Source organism: Vicugna pacos, chromosome 20 (genome assembly GCF_048564905.1).
Source record: "Vicugna pacos chromosome 20, VicPac4, whole genome shotgun sequence".
In the NCBI taxonomy this organism is placed as follows: Eukaryota; Metazoa; Chordata; class Mammalia; order Artiodactyla; family Camelidae; genus Vicugna; species Vicugna pacos.
The window spans coordinates 15548557-15563204 of NC_133006.1; the positions used below are offsets into that span (position 1 = coordinate 15548557).

At 46.4% G+C, this 14648-nt stretch overlaps 1 protein-coding gene across 14 annotated transcripts in view; it reads left to right on the top strand.

Annotated features, from left to right (window-relative positions):
* The first annotated feature begins 303 nt into the window (after positions 1-303).
* The window catches only part of TRERF1 (transcriptional regulating factor 1), a 191936-nt gene continuing 177591 nt past the window's right edge, over positions 304-14648 (top strand). For 7 of the 14 annotated variants that reach the window (XM_015237437.3, XM_006202002.4, XM_031688556.2 and 4 more), the window contains exons 1-2: positions 375-828; positions 1240-1324. The gene's annotated coding sequence lies outside the window, so the exon portion shown is untranslated. Of the gene's footprint in view, positions 829-916; positions 984-1239; positions 1325-14648 lie in introns of those variants that run through there. The other 7 variants (XM_072944993.1, XM_031688547.2, XM_072944998.1 and 4 more) reach the window with 4 other exon arrangements.

Below are 14648 nucleotides of genomic sequence, written 5' to 3' on the forward strand. Positions count from 1 at the left end.
GCACTTGCAGAGCACACAATTAAGGTCGGCAGCGCATCGCCGGGGAGGCTACGAACAATGCGCCGGGCGGCCGGAGCCCGCCGGAGCGCGGCGCCCCGGGGGACAGGGGGCGCAGGCGGGGGCCGCGGCACAGGACCCGCCGGCCGCGGCGCTGGACACCTTACTTCCTGCTTCCCCGCCCGCGGCCAGACCCAGCTCTGCGGAGGGATATCTCTCCCCTTCTCTGTCCCTCTCTTTCCCTTCCCCCGCACCCCCCTTTTTTGCTTCTGCCTCCCCCCCCCTCCGCCTTTCTCCTTTTGCAAGAAAATAATTTGACAGTCGATTTGCTGACAGGGGAGGAATTTGCATCCTGGATTAAAAAAAAGGCCGAGAGGAGCTTGGGAACGGTTGCTAGGGGTGGGTAATGGGTGAAAAAAGGGGGGCACCGGGAGCGGATAAGGAGAGTTAAGGGAGGGGGCGAGGGTGGGGAGCAATGCAAAAGGTAAGGCCAGGTTACCGCGGCTCGGCCCCGAGTGGGCTGCGGCCGGGGGAGGGGCGAGAGATACATATGTATTTCTGTCTCCCTAGCACACCCCCTTCCCTCTAAGCGATGGCTGAGAGGCGGTGCATGCAGATGGGGAGTAAGTTTCCTGAAGGGGAGGGTGGATGCACGCGCGCGGCCCCGCGCTGCAAATTTCCACCGGGGAGGGAGAGTGGCTGGATGCGGAGAGTTTGGAGTTGCTTGCTGCGGAGGACAGGAAGGGGAACAGGGATGGGAAAGGGGGCTGGCGGGCACTATATCTAGGAGTAAGTTTCCAGGATCGGGAGAGCCTGCACACTTGCTTGCTAGTAAGTTTCTGGCCGGGGAGGGCGCGTGGGGAGGAGGAGAGGGAGGGGTGCATGTATATATAAGGGGGGAGGGGGGAGCAGATTTCCTGCGGGGAGGCTGAATGCATATGGAGAGTAGATTTCCTGAAGGGAGGGTGGAGGCGTAGACGGACCGAGTAAGTTTCTTGCTGGGGTGGTGGCGGAGGTGGTGGGTTGGTGCTTTGGAAACCCGGAGCTTCCCGGGGTGGGGGAGCACGCTGTCGGGTGGAGGGGCGAAGGGCCAGGTTCCCTACTGGGGAGAGGGGTTTGCATCTGGGGAGTATGTTTCCTGGCGGAGCGATATTTGTTTACAGGCTGAGGGCAGTACTGTAAGTGAGTATCGCTTCGAGAAGGCGGCTCTGACATAAATTAATATTGAAATTACTCTATCAGCTCTGCTCGCCCCCATCCCACCCCCACAAGCGGAGACTGGTCTTCTTGTTGGATTGCCCATGCACTTGTTGCAGAAACAGCCAAGGTAGGCCAGAAGCTTGTTAAGTTTCATTTTTAAAAAATTAGTTGGGGGATGCTCCGTGAGAAGACGGGGGAGGGGAAAGGAAAAGTGGGGGGACGGAGAAGGAAAAGTCTCCCCCTACTTCTTCACTTTCTGTATGTTAGCAGAGCCTTCTCTCTGCTTCTCCTGACCCTCTTCCCTTTCTACGCTGCACAGCATCCCAGCAAAGGGGGAGGGGTGAGGTGGGAGCTATAATTGGCAGCCCCGGCTTAAAGGATGGTGGTGGCGGGGCTTGCGATTGAAGGTTATGATGTTATAAAGCCTTCATTCTTCCAGCCAAGAAACCGCAGGACCCTAGGGATATGCCTTTTGGGGTTTTTGACATTATACATATGTGTATGTATACGCTCCTGTGGGCTCTTTGGGGGCTGGGTACTCCCCAGAAGTTGAAGTGGCCACCCAGATAGGAGAAATGTATAAGGGGATAAACCTGCCCCTTCACTCCCCAACTTCTGTTTGGGAGCCTGGGAAGTTACTGCTGTTGGGCCGAAGAAATAGATATTAAAAAAACAGCACAAAACCACCCATTCACTGGCAGAGGCCGAGAGCACCTGGCGGGCAGCCTCTGGCCAGCACTGGGCTAGAGCATGTGCGCCTGCCATCCTTAGGTTAAAAGAAAATGACTTCTGGTTCCTCCATGTGCCTTCAACCGGCCTGTTAGAGCCAGCTTTGTGGAAACTCTTCCCCACAGTAGACGCGGCTTTGGCAAGTGAACGTGTTGAAGCGGTTTGCTAACAGCATGGCCCGGGCTGTCTACTGAAGTACATGGAAGTGATGCTTAAGAATGACGGATCCAGGAATGGCTGAAGAGTTCTTTAAACAAATGCCAGCTGTTCGTGCTTTTTAGCAGGCCATGGAGTGGAGCATTAAAAAAACAGTTTTAAGTTGTCCCAGTTGGTACCAACCTTCTGTATCATTTACTGTCTCAAGGAAACAGTCTGGTGATGGAAAATGTGGTTTTGATGCTCGCTGGAAGCAGGAATATTCAGTGCTTAACTAGTTAACCAGCCCTCTTCGCTTCTCTGTACCTCTTCCTAGTTCTCAGCCTCCTGGTTTCTGCAGATGAGTTGTATGTCTTGGCTGTCGGGTACCTTTGTTATGCTCGGAGTTTTATTTATTTATTTTCCTTAAATCGAAGTATGATTGTCATACAGCATTGTATTAGTTTCAGGTGTACAACATAGTGATTCGATATTTTTATACATTACTAAATGATCACCACCATAAGTATGCTAGGAGTTTTAACTTGGCCAGGATAATTTTAGCACCAGGGATTCAAACCCAGACATATTTAGTAGGGTCAGGGAGTAAACACTAGGCAGTGTTGTTAACTAAAGTTGGTTAAGCTTTCCGCAGTTCTGTAGACAGACTCAGTACTAGCAGAGGAAAAAATGGTTTAAAAAATGATCTCTTTACATGTTACTGATGGACAGTATTTTTTTTTTCCTTTCTTTCCTCTCATCAGATTTCCAGATTAAGGATTTGATATTTGGCAGCTTGAGAGTTGAGTTAGTTGGGAATTAAATATTACTGCCACTTATCAAATGTTCCTAACTAGGCATTAGTTCAACAATTTAGCTATTATTTTTCCCCTGCTGAAAATCTGAGTCTGGTTGATGTATATGCTGGGAAGGTAAACACAATCTTTACGTGTATTTATCCCAGGGTAGTGGAATTATTTACACATCTACCTTTGAAGACAAGAGCAGTCATTCAGTTTTGTTTTGTTTTTTTCTATTTATGAAATTTATTTTATTGTCTTGCTCTGACCATTAATCAAGTCACAGTAGCTTTTTTTCCTCTTCTGCTAAGAATGTTCTTGTGGTAATAAAGGTTGGAAGGCCCATGATTCATAATTCATTCTTTTAAAAATATTGTTAGGATTTGATTTATAGGAATTGATACCAGGAGTGACACACCTCTTTGGGCCCCGCCCTTTTAAGCATGTCCATTTTCGCCAAAGAATTGTTTAAGAAGCCAGTCTGACAACTCAATAGAGAGCGTTTTTCTTCTGCTTTATGGGCAATGAGAACATTAATTTTGTAGGTTCCATGGTAAGCATGGGTCTTTTCACAGCTTGGTAAGCAGGCTTCCACATAGCAGGCATGTGTTAATATCACATAGCATTTATGTAAGCTTGCTGTGAAAACAGTTGTTCTATGAACTGTGTGGAAAGTACTCAGTTTTGTCTCCTTTTGTTGAGGGGGGAGCTTTACTTATAAAAGAGGGCTCAGACTGTAGTGTTATATAATCAAATATGTGGTCAAAAAAACAAAGCTTATTTAAAATATATTTTTCTTCTGCTCTGATAGGTGGTTTGGTCATAGCAATCAAAAGCATCATTTTGGGGGGGGGAAAGTATGAGGATTCTCCATAAAGTTGACTAATCATAAAGTGTTAAAATTGTCTTGTGTTCAGCAGTTGGCTCAGTTTACAGTATTTGTAAAGTGACAAAGAACTTTTAAGGTGGTTTGATTCTCAAGGCAGGGGGACAGCATCACTGGAAAGAAAAGTGGGGAGGATACCAGTGTCTAACCATTTCTGGGCTTCAGATTTTTTATTTTAAAAATACATAGTTTAATCGGTGACTTCCGTCCGTCTCTGAAATTCTGGAGGGAGGTCCCAAGAGATCTTCACAGTCTGTCTCTTCCTGGGCCAACGGCCAGATTGCCTCATGGACTTGGGCGAGTTGATTAACTTCTCTTTTTGTCTTCTCATGGAAAGAGTGGATTTGTACCTTGGTATTCCAAAAAGGACTCTTGAGTGGCCCGGTAATCTTGACCGTTGAACGAGGAAATACTTTTGAAACTCTGCCACTGTCCTGGGGAAAAAAAAGTGCATGGTTGAGTCCCAATTAGTTGTGCTAATAGAGAGCGGGGCACATAATCCCAGGCACCAAAAATAATTTCAGTTCATCTTGGACGTTTCCCCTCCAGCCAGCTGGTTCACCTGCCTAATTATGCCTGGTCAAGTCTAAGGTTAATTGAGCTGTTATTCCCAGGCAGCAGGAGTACATAGTCCTGGGAGCGGTGGGAGACCAGAAAGCCTAGTGTGGCCTTACCCACTTTCAGTGGAGAATTCACACGTGGATAATTGGGATTTGGTCATATGTTTGTGGTAAGTTTCATATTAGTGATACTGTATTACTGATACTTCTGTGATATCATATATTTCACCATGGGCATTTTGGGGGGAAAGTTCTTGATGTGTTTATTGACTTTGAACTTTGACACGAAAAGTAGTCAATCCAGACAAGTGGCTCAAACCCTGAGCAGTACAGATGGATGCTGATTGTTTTGCTCTAAAAGCAGTTGAATTCAACCCGTTTTATTTCTGACCTCATAAAACTGTGTGATTTAGGGAGGAAAATCAGCTGGAATCTTGTGGATTAATATTTCTTAATTGGCATGTAGGAGGGGAACCAATGAAGTCAAGGAGAAACTAAAACATAGCTGATTTCTTTTGTGGGGAGGGGACAAGAGCAGCTGGATTCCAGATATTGGGATGTTTTTTCACCAAGTTTGCTGTGGCATCTTAAGAAATAATATAGTCCTGGGTAACATGGTTTGCTTCCATGACTCTCTTAATAAACCTTTTCTTCTGGGTTAAAGAAAATAAGCAATAAAAAGTGTCTGTGATATTTTCTAAAGCTTTTTAACTTCCCAGGGCAGCTGCTTGTAGGGTCTTCTGGTTAATTTGAGTTTACTGAAGAAACATGATTTTTGCTTTTTCCTCATGAAAGACAAGCTCGAGATGGGCGGGATATGCTGAGCTATTGGGCTGTTGATTCAGCAACGTTAAAAAATTTTTTTTGTTAGAGAGGAAGGGGAAAAAGAACCTGTATGCCTAAATGGGAGTGATAACCCCTCAGGGCTCCCAGGAGGTTAACAGTTATTTTCACGCTGTAACCAGATCTGGTTTATTCATGCGTCCATTTGGCAGTGACTTATTGAGCACCTACTGTTTGCTCAGCACTGTGTTAACGCCCTGGGTATACGTTAATAATTCAAACAGATGTAATCATCTTCCTCTACCATTCCCCACCCTGCCACCTAGCCTACAGTCCAGAAGGGAGGCAGAAAGTAAAGAAGTATAATACTGTAAAGTGCAATAAATGGTCTGATGAAACCACAGGGAGCAGTGACCTGGACTTTCTTAGTTAAAGTAGCCTAGTAAAGGGCTCTCTGAGGACTGGGGATGGGGGAAGACAGAGCATCAGGCAGAGAGAGGAGAGCCTGGGTGGAAGGACTTTGGTCCCCTTGAGGGGACTAAAAAGAAGCACAGGTGGACAAGGTAGAGGGGGAGAGGGCAGCATGAGACGACAGTGCAGGACTCTGGAGCCTTGGAAAGGTTTGGGTTTCATTTGAAGTGGAGTAGGAAGCGACTGAAAGTTTGCAGTGTTAAGTGACACCCCCTAACTCATATTTAAGGGGATGGCCTGGAGGGAGAGGGGCAGGTGTGGAATTGGGGAGCAGTAAAAAGGTGTTTGGAGCAGGCCAGGTAAGGAGGTGACAGGAGGTGAATGGAGCGGGGCAGGTGCATGTGAGAGGCCTATTAGCAGTTGAATGGGCAGGGCTTGCTGAGGGATTTGGTGGAGAGTTGGGGGGAGGAATCTAATAACTGAGGTTTCTGGCTGGAGCAGTTGGGTAGATATGGGTGGTGCTCTTTGCTGGATGGGGAAGAGGGAGAGTGAAGGGCACACCACTAAGTTTGACATGCCTATTAGACTCAAGGTGGAGGTGTTAAGCTTGCAATCTGATAAGAGCATCCAGAGCTAGAGGAATGGCCCGGCAAGAGATAAAAATGTGCAAACCATCAGCCAGGGGTTGGTATTTAAATCCAGGAGACTAGGTGTGGTGCTCTAAGGAGCATGTAGAGAGAGAAGAAATGAGTGTGTGTGTGTGTGTGGAATAGGGGATTGTAAATGTTGCATGAGGTTAGGGCCAGAAAAGTCACCACTGTATTTGCCAATATGGAAGCCATTGGTGACTCGCAAGGAAGTTTGAGTGGAGTGATGGATGGGTCAGAGCAAGATTGGAGGGGCCTGGGAAGGGAATAGGAGGTGAAGACCTGGGAATAGCATGTGTAGACAACTTTTTGACAAAGTTTGTTTGTGGAAGGGGACTGAGAAATGGAGGGGACTGGAAGGACATTTGTGTGAAGGGAAGGGATTCTGGAGGGGTGCTGCCGGTGTATTTGTGTGATGATGGAAAGATCAGTGGAGAAAGTGATTGATCAAGAGCAGTGGGTTGAAGGAGAGTACAGCTCAGCCATAGAGCGCGTGCTTAGCATTCATGAGGTCCTGGGTTCAATCCCCTGTACTGCCGTTAAAAATAAATAAATAGATAGATAAACAAACAAATAAACCTAACCCCCCCCCCCCCAAAAAAAAGCAAAGAAAAGAGCAGTGGGTTGGGTCAGCTGAGCAAAGCCCTTGAGAAGGTCTGTGGGGAAGATCTGGCCTTGGCCAGGGGAGGGACACTTCCTTCATGATGACAGGAGGGAAGATTGAAGAAGAGTGAAGGTGCAGGTGAGGGAAAGGTGCAGGAGCGGCGGTGCTGGGGTGGCAATGGGCTCTGTCTCTCCAGGCTGGGGTCACACTGTCCTTGAGCAGGGGTTTGGGCTCAGGACTTGCCACCAGCCAGAGACTGCAAGGGTTAAGATTGCATCACTAAATTGTACTGCATTTTTCTGAACATTTGACTGCATTACTGAACAGTACAGAGGCAAGACCGGATTCTTTTGCTTGGGGAGAAGAATCTTCAGTTAAAGTAATCTGGGCCTCATATTAGATGTAATTGAAAACTATGATTGGAAAAAGACATCTCTGATTTTCAGCCCTGTTCAAAAGTTGGTGGGCACTATGGCTTACATTTTGAGCAAGAAAAAATAAACAGTGACAACAACAACAAAAAAACCGGCTAAATTGCTGCTTCTCCTCCAGGCTACCTTTCACAAAAATATGCCATAGACTGTCCAGCCAACCCTGGTGGCCCGACCGTGGGGTCTGTAGGGCAGGTGAGCGCATGAGGAGAGAGTCGGGAGGCATGGGTTGGGGTCCAGCTTCGTCGGATGACTCTGGACAAAATCATCCCCAGAGTCTGTCTTCACATCTATAAAAAGAGGGTGATGCCATCTGCCGCCTCTTCTCTGAGAGTTGTGAGGACGGCATCAGATAATGTACACAAAGCGCGATGTAAACTGTAAGAGGTGTCGGGTACAGGCGGCGGCGAGGTGCCCTGATCTTCAGCCGATCTCCTTTTCCGATATGAAACCTGACAACCAGAGAAGAACTTCCCTCCATTCCCCAAAGCTTCTTCCAAGAACCCTGTTCACCATGACCTCTTGCAGTCTTGTTCCCTCATGGTAACCACCGTCTATTTGGGATTTCGGGTCCTCTGTGATTTCTTTTAGTGAAATTGCTCTTACTGCTGGAAAGCTGGCATCAGAAAGGCTGGCTGTGAAATGCCAGTCTGTATAGGTTCACACTCTGATTCCATATATAGCATTTGAAACCTGCCCATGCCAGGGGCCAAATGGACTTGGCTTGTGAACTGAGTGCACGGGAACTTTGAACCCACCCATTAACCCTTACTGTGGTCCAGGGGTCTTAGCAGTCTTCACTTGCCTTCTGAATTTGTTTTGCAAATGAAGACTGTTCTATAAAGCTGAATCTACCTAAAAACTGTTCTTAGCCCTTAGTCTTACTGTCTATGCTGGAAAATCATTTCTAGTTTTAAAAACCATCCAGTGCTTTTTACTAATCGGACCCCTGGCCTCTGCCTGAGGGTGAGGCTTTATTTTTTTAAATTAATTTTTGTTATGAGAAAACTTGAAACCCAGTAAAGCAGACGAGCTAGTATAATAAACTCCACGGTACCCATCACCTCGATTCAGCGGTTAGTGAGATTTTGTACACCTGTGGAGAAGAGGACGTTTTCCTGTATTTGTATAATAAATATCAGTTGTCAGGTTTTTGAGAGATCAGTGGAACTGATATCAATTTGGTTTCATAGAGGGAAGAAAATATCAACGAAAAATCAGAGAGAGGAAATGGATGACGTCATTGTAATAACTCATGTTTACCTCGCATTTTATAGGTCCAAAGCCTCTTTGGCATGTCTTATTTTAACTATCTTGCAGCAACCATAGGAGGTAGATATTATTCTCATTTTATAGCTCAGGAAAGTGAGGCTCAAGAAGTAGAATTGAAAAAAGCTAAAAAAGTGATTAACCCAGAGTCACATGTCCAGCCAGCATCCAAAGCCCTCGTTTAATGCCAGAATTTGAATGGTCTCCAAATTTTGTGCACTTTCGGAGACATAATGCTGTCTAGAATTAAATAAGAATTGTGGTACAGAATGTATGCAGAGGATCAGGGCAACCAGGAGGATCATTTGGGAATTTTGGGCTTAGAACTCCAATGACCTTAGTTGGAAATACTCAGATGATTTAAGCGTGTTTGGTGCATTACAGTTTTCAAAACACTTGAATCGTCTGGCTCATTCTGGAGCACATAGCTTTAAGGCCACCTTACAGTTAAAGCCAAAACTTGACTTCAAGTGATCCAGTGGCTATTCTCCATCAGCCTCCTACTCTCAGCCCTGTCCCTTCTCTGGGGCTCCTGCATGATCATTTCTAGAGTGTGTGGCTTTTAGTCTCCAGGCTCCGGTGTTGAACACACTGGGCCCCCGAGCAGGTCACTGCCTCCGGAAGCTTCCTGAGGGCCCCTCGGGGTCTTTGTCATCACTGAGGCTGTAACAGAGGCTGCTCTGAGGGCCTCTCCTCATCTTTGGGAAACTGCTTCCAATCCAGGCCGACTTCTTTGAAAGATTTTTTAAAAAGGAAAAGAAAAAAAATGGAGTCAATGCCCAAGGAGTTTTAATAGGAGTGTGGTTGGAGTTCCCTCAGTTATTGTCACAATGGGAGATACCAAACTCCCTTAAAATTCAGCTGAAGGCTACCGTAATGAATGAGCTGGCTCTCAAGTGAAGGGACTTGATCACTTCTCTGTTTTAATTGGCTGAACACATGTAAACTGAGGGGTTTTCATAGGGGGCCGTGGAAGAAGGTAAGGACATTCAGGGGCCTCTTTCCTTTTGAAGAGTCTGAGCTTCTTTAGAGACAGGCATGGAATTCAGACCATTTCATGGTGTGGACACTCGTTCCTTAAGTCTTTCTTGAGGGCTCTGTGCGCCTGGTCGCGGGCCAGGCTGTGGGGTGGGTGGGAGGGAGATGCACTTGGGCTCCTGCAGCTCTGGCTCATGGGGCTGTTGTCATCCTTACCTCGGGGCGTGCCTCTCACTCTTTCTCCACTGCCCTGGGGAGGGCCGAACTGGGTCATCACTCAGTTTTGCACCCGCAGCACCTCGCACAGGGCTGGCGCTAGTTAGCACAGTGTAAATGCTTACTGATGAAAGAATCAGCGGCTTTGTTGTTTCGGTTTTGCCTCTGGTTCTCTCCTCATTGGTTCTTGTTGGAAGGAGTAATCCAGGCCTCTCTGCCACCAGGGTCATCCCTTGCAGACTGAAGGAGACCAGAGAAATGTTTCCTTCCCCCTTGCCTTTCTGGCCTGGCAGGCTTTAGCTGGGGTGGTTTAACTGAGCTCTCAAATGCAAATGTGGCCCCATCCCCCATCTCTTTTAATAAGTGATATTTTGTTAAATCAGTTATTCAAGGCCTTATCTATATTTCTGTCTGTGCTGGCTTAGTCAAAATAGGAAAGGGTGAATATTAGATTTCTTCACCCGTCTACCCCCCCTTCCCTCTCCTTTGAGCAACTCTACGTAAGATTTCTGATAGGGGAGGGGTGATGTGTCCTTGAAGAAGTAAATGCTGCCTGCAGAAAAAGATGTGGAGGGCTTTGACTTGTAGCGAATGCTGTTTTTCAGCAGCTGTGATTTTTCCATTTTTCTTTTTCTTTCTGTTTTGATTAGTGGAACTCATTGTGCTCCAGGGTTGGGATTGCGTTGGGGGAGGGTGCGGAGGGAGCAGCATTTACTGGGAGAGCTCGAGTTGGGGAGGAGGAAGGAGAGAAGGGATTTATTGAAAATATATGTCTACTTCTGCCATGATAAAGCAGCAGGCATGTACAAATGCAACGGGGAAATCATTATTGTGGTAATGTAGGCAGAGCTCTGCTTTCTCATTAACAGAGCTTAACCCACGTGGAGGAGGGGGCTGCTGGGCTGCTTTGAGAGTTGGGGGATTCAATAATAGCAAAAACTCAGGGGATTGTCCCCCTCCCCCCTGCTCGCCCCCTCCAGCTGCCTTCTCCTTTCTTTCTCCACTCAGTTTGTAACCTTCTTAAAGCTGCTTGTTGGATTTCATGGTCCCTTCCCCCCCCCGCCCCCCCTCCAGTTGCTGTGAGGACTGTTTAATTTTTTAAAGTTGGAGGGAATTAAAATAAATTTTCTCTTGGGAACTCGAGATTTTTGGCAACGCCCGGTGAGTCAGAGATGGGATTAGACCCCTTGCCTGGCAGGGAGCACCAAGAAAGACCTGATTTCGAGGCTCAGGAATTTGCATGTGCTGTGAGGTATCCCAAGGACGGTTCCACGTCACTTCAGTCGTGACAGAGAGCTTGCCGTGGGCCTGGCCTCGTGCAGGTGTGTCTGCCATTTTATCCTCACAAGTGTGAGAGGCAGACGTGATGCCCACTTTCCACTTGAGGAAACTGTGGCTCGGGGCCTTTCAGCAACTTGTTTAAAGGACGTTCAGGTCCTGTGTTGCCCAGCTGGTCTCCAGACCCAGGACTAACTCCATAGACTGGCTTCTGATCATTAGGCTACGCTGCCTTCAATAATTGGCTAGTCACCTTCCCTGGACAGGCCTCTAGATTCTAGGAACCTGGGAAAAATGGAGCCACCACAGGGCCTGCCGGTGACAGTTACGGGTAGAGTGCTCAGGGCATTCATGAAAACCTTTACTGAGTCCCTGGACAGAGCTTTGATTCTAAGGGAGGTCAAGGTTAGGGACTCCCATCTTTGTCAAAAGCAATGAGTGCCCCACCCCCCATCCCTGCCAGGCTATAGTCCCTTTACCGACAACTCACGTGCTCACCAAGCATTTATTGAGTGCCTCCCATGTGCTGGGATTGTACCTGTGGCTGGAAATACTAGGACAAGTAAGAGAAGGTGCTCAGAGTCTGGTGGAGGATTGTTCTGAGAACATGTAAATATGACACACAACAATGCCTTCCTAGAAAAATACAAAACTTCAGAAATAGTAAGTAGGAAGGGAGTCTTCAGAGAGAGGTGGGATGTGGGTAGGTTGTGGGGTTCAGCAGGGGCTTATAGGTGGACAAGGGGGAGGGGACAGCTGATAACCTGGTGAGCATAGGAAGCCGCATACAGTCTGGCCTTACTGCGATACCACTTCACCTTTCAAGGCTTACCAGTCTGACTTCATTTTCCATTGCCCTCATGCTCTGGAGCTCTAGAATGCTCTAGAACTGTGCTGTCCAGTTTGGCAGGCTTTTCTGAGCCATGCATGGCTATTTAAATTTAAATGAATTTAAAATTAAGTCAAATTAAAAATTCAGTTCCCCAGTTGCACTGGCACGGGTAGCTTGTGGCTGCCATATTGGAGAGCGTAGATGTAGAACATTTCCATTGGTGCAGAAACTTCTACCAGATAGTACTGCTCATGAACCTTGCTCTGAGGTTTCTTCTGCATGGAATGTTCCCTCCATTGCCCCTCCCTGGCTCAACTCCCACTTCCTCCAGAGGCCTTCCCTCAACATGCAGGCTTGGCTTCCGTCCACTGTCCACCTGGATTGCAATACTCCCTTTCTGTGTTTGTCTCCTCGACAGGACATTCAACTTCTTAAAGGCATGAGCTGGGTCTTGTTCATCCTGTGTCTTGTCTTGCTTATCATTGTGTCCCCAGCACCGAGGAGGTTCTCAATAACAATGGCAGGTGATGACGCTGGAGAGCGAGGCATTGGGCCACGTGCCATGTTATGGAGCTTGGTCTTGACCCTGTAGGCAGGTAGGTTTGGGATGAGGTGGGATATATCGGGGAGTGGGGTCAAGTCAGATTTCTATGTTAGAAAGATTACTCAGAGGTGTGGAAGACAGGCTGGAGAGGCTGAGCCTGCAGCCCAAGAGATCAGTTAGGAAAGTTGGCAACACAAGGGTGAGGGGGCTAAGGGTCTGCGCTTCGTAGGCTGTGGCAGTGATGTTGGAAGGGTAGCATCACCATCTGACCCAGTCAGGGCCTCCTGCCATTTCTCTCTCCATTTTGGATGCTCTTTTCCATTTATAAGGGAAACAGCAAAAAGAATTCCTTTCTACCTCTGGGTTCTTCAGCGCCTTTCCCTATTGAGGCCCCTGGCCGTCTAGTCTGTAACCCTCATGGTCCACTCTCTGCCGTGACTGTGGCTGCCCTCTTCCCCACTCCCCTCCAGCGGGCTAGGAAGAACATCTTACTCCATGTTGTCCCACGTCTCAACCCTATGATTGAATCTGTGCAGAAGCACAGATCACAGAGGCTGGGGTTTTAGTGTTCTGTCTTTGCCAACCCATGCCAGGTTCTTCTCCAAGGACACTTTTTTTTTAAATGGAGGTACTGGGGATTGAACCAAGGACCTTGTGCATGCTAAGCATGTGCTCTGCCACTGAGCTATTTCCCTCCTCCTCCGAAGACAATTTTGGGGACTTAAATTTAAGAAGCTTGTAGAGAGTTTTGGAAAGGAGTCTGAGGAGTCGCCGAGATTAGGTCAGCCTTTTTGAGATAGTTAAGAAGGAACCAGGATGGTAGGATTTAGAGACGCAAAAGAAGATGAGGCAGTGTGCTCTGGCCATAGTGACCTCACGTTGTGTGCTTGGGGGATAGGATGCATTTCAAAGCGTAACACTTACCTACTAAATACAGACGTGTGCCATCATTTTATATACATGACTTCATTTAATCCTCAAAGCAACTCCACGAGGAAGACATTATTATTACCATTATACAGGTGAGGAAATGGAGGCCCCGAGGGATAAAGTGCTTGGGCCTGAACATACTCTCAGCTCTGCCCCGATTGTTCTGCACAGGGGGAAGGTTTGTTGGGTGTATGTTTGACCAGAGCTGGTGTGGTGTTCATGACCTTGGGAAAGTCATTTCACCTTCCTAAACCTCCATTTCCTGAGATAGTCACATCTACTTGGATGAGTCATTGGGAAGATTAATGGCAGAACAGACATAAAAATCAGCACCTCATAAGCCAGAGGGGGACACGTATTTGTGGGATGGAAGTCCACAGTCTTGTGGAGCAGGCTGTCGGCCCATGCCCTTCCCTGGTCAGAATGTCATGGCTCAGATTTACAAAAGTTCTCATGCTTTTAAGTACTGGAGATGTAATTCAGAGCTTCATTTTAGAGCTGAGACTTTTTCTCTGAAATTGTGTAAGTGTTAAGTAAAAGTAGTTCATAAAACTTTCTTTTGGAATACCATATGATATCACTTATATGTGGAATCTAAAATATGATACAAATGAACTTGTTAATGAAATAGACACAGACTCACAGATACAGAAAACAAACTTATGGCTACCAAAGGAGAAAGTGGGTGAAAGAGGGATAAATGAGGAGTTTGGGATTAGCACATACAAACTACTATGTATAAAATAGATAAACAACAAGGTCCTACTGTATAGCACTGGAAACTATATTCAATATCCTGCAATAAACCATAATAGAAAAAAACATGAAAAAGAATACGTCTACATATGTATAACTGAATCACTTTGCTGTACACCTGAAACCAACACAGCATTTGAAATCAACCTTACTTCAATCAAACAAACCAAACAAAACCCATTTCTTTTGGACAGAGAGACTACAAATAGTAGGTGGTGATCATAGGGAATTCAGAAAATATTGACAGATAGAAGGAAGAAAATAAAAATTCTTTAATTCCTTCCTGTTAGCATTGTAATAATTTTCATCCAGTATTTTTTCTAGGTAGTGCAGTCTGGTGATTAAGAGTGTAGGTTCCAGAGTCAGACTGCCTGGATTTTAATCCAGGATCCCTCATTCACTGGAAGTAATAACAATGACTTGTAGGACTGGGTGAGGTGAGATGAGATGATATATGTAAAACATTTGAGGCTGTGCCTGGCAGATAGTAAATTCTGAATGAACATTAGCTATGATATTGTGCTTTAAAAATAGAATTGGGGTTAGTTTGCATATGCTTTAATATCTTGCTCATTTAATATTCTTGGGAAACATTTTTTCTGAAGTAGTTGTTTTTAAGTATCCTGTTATTTGGATTCTGTGTTCAATAAATATACCAGGCA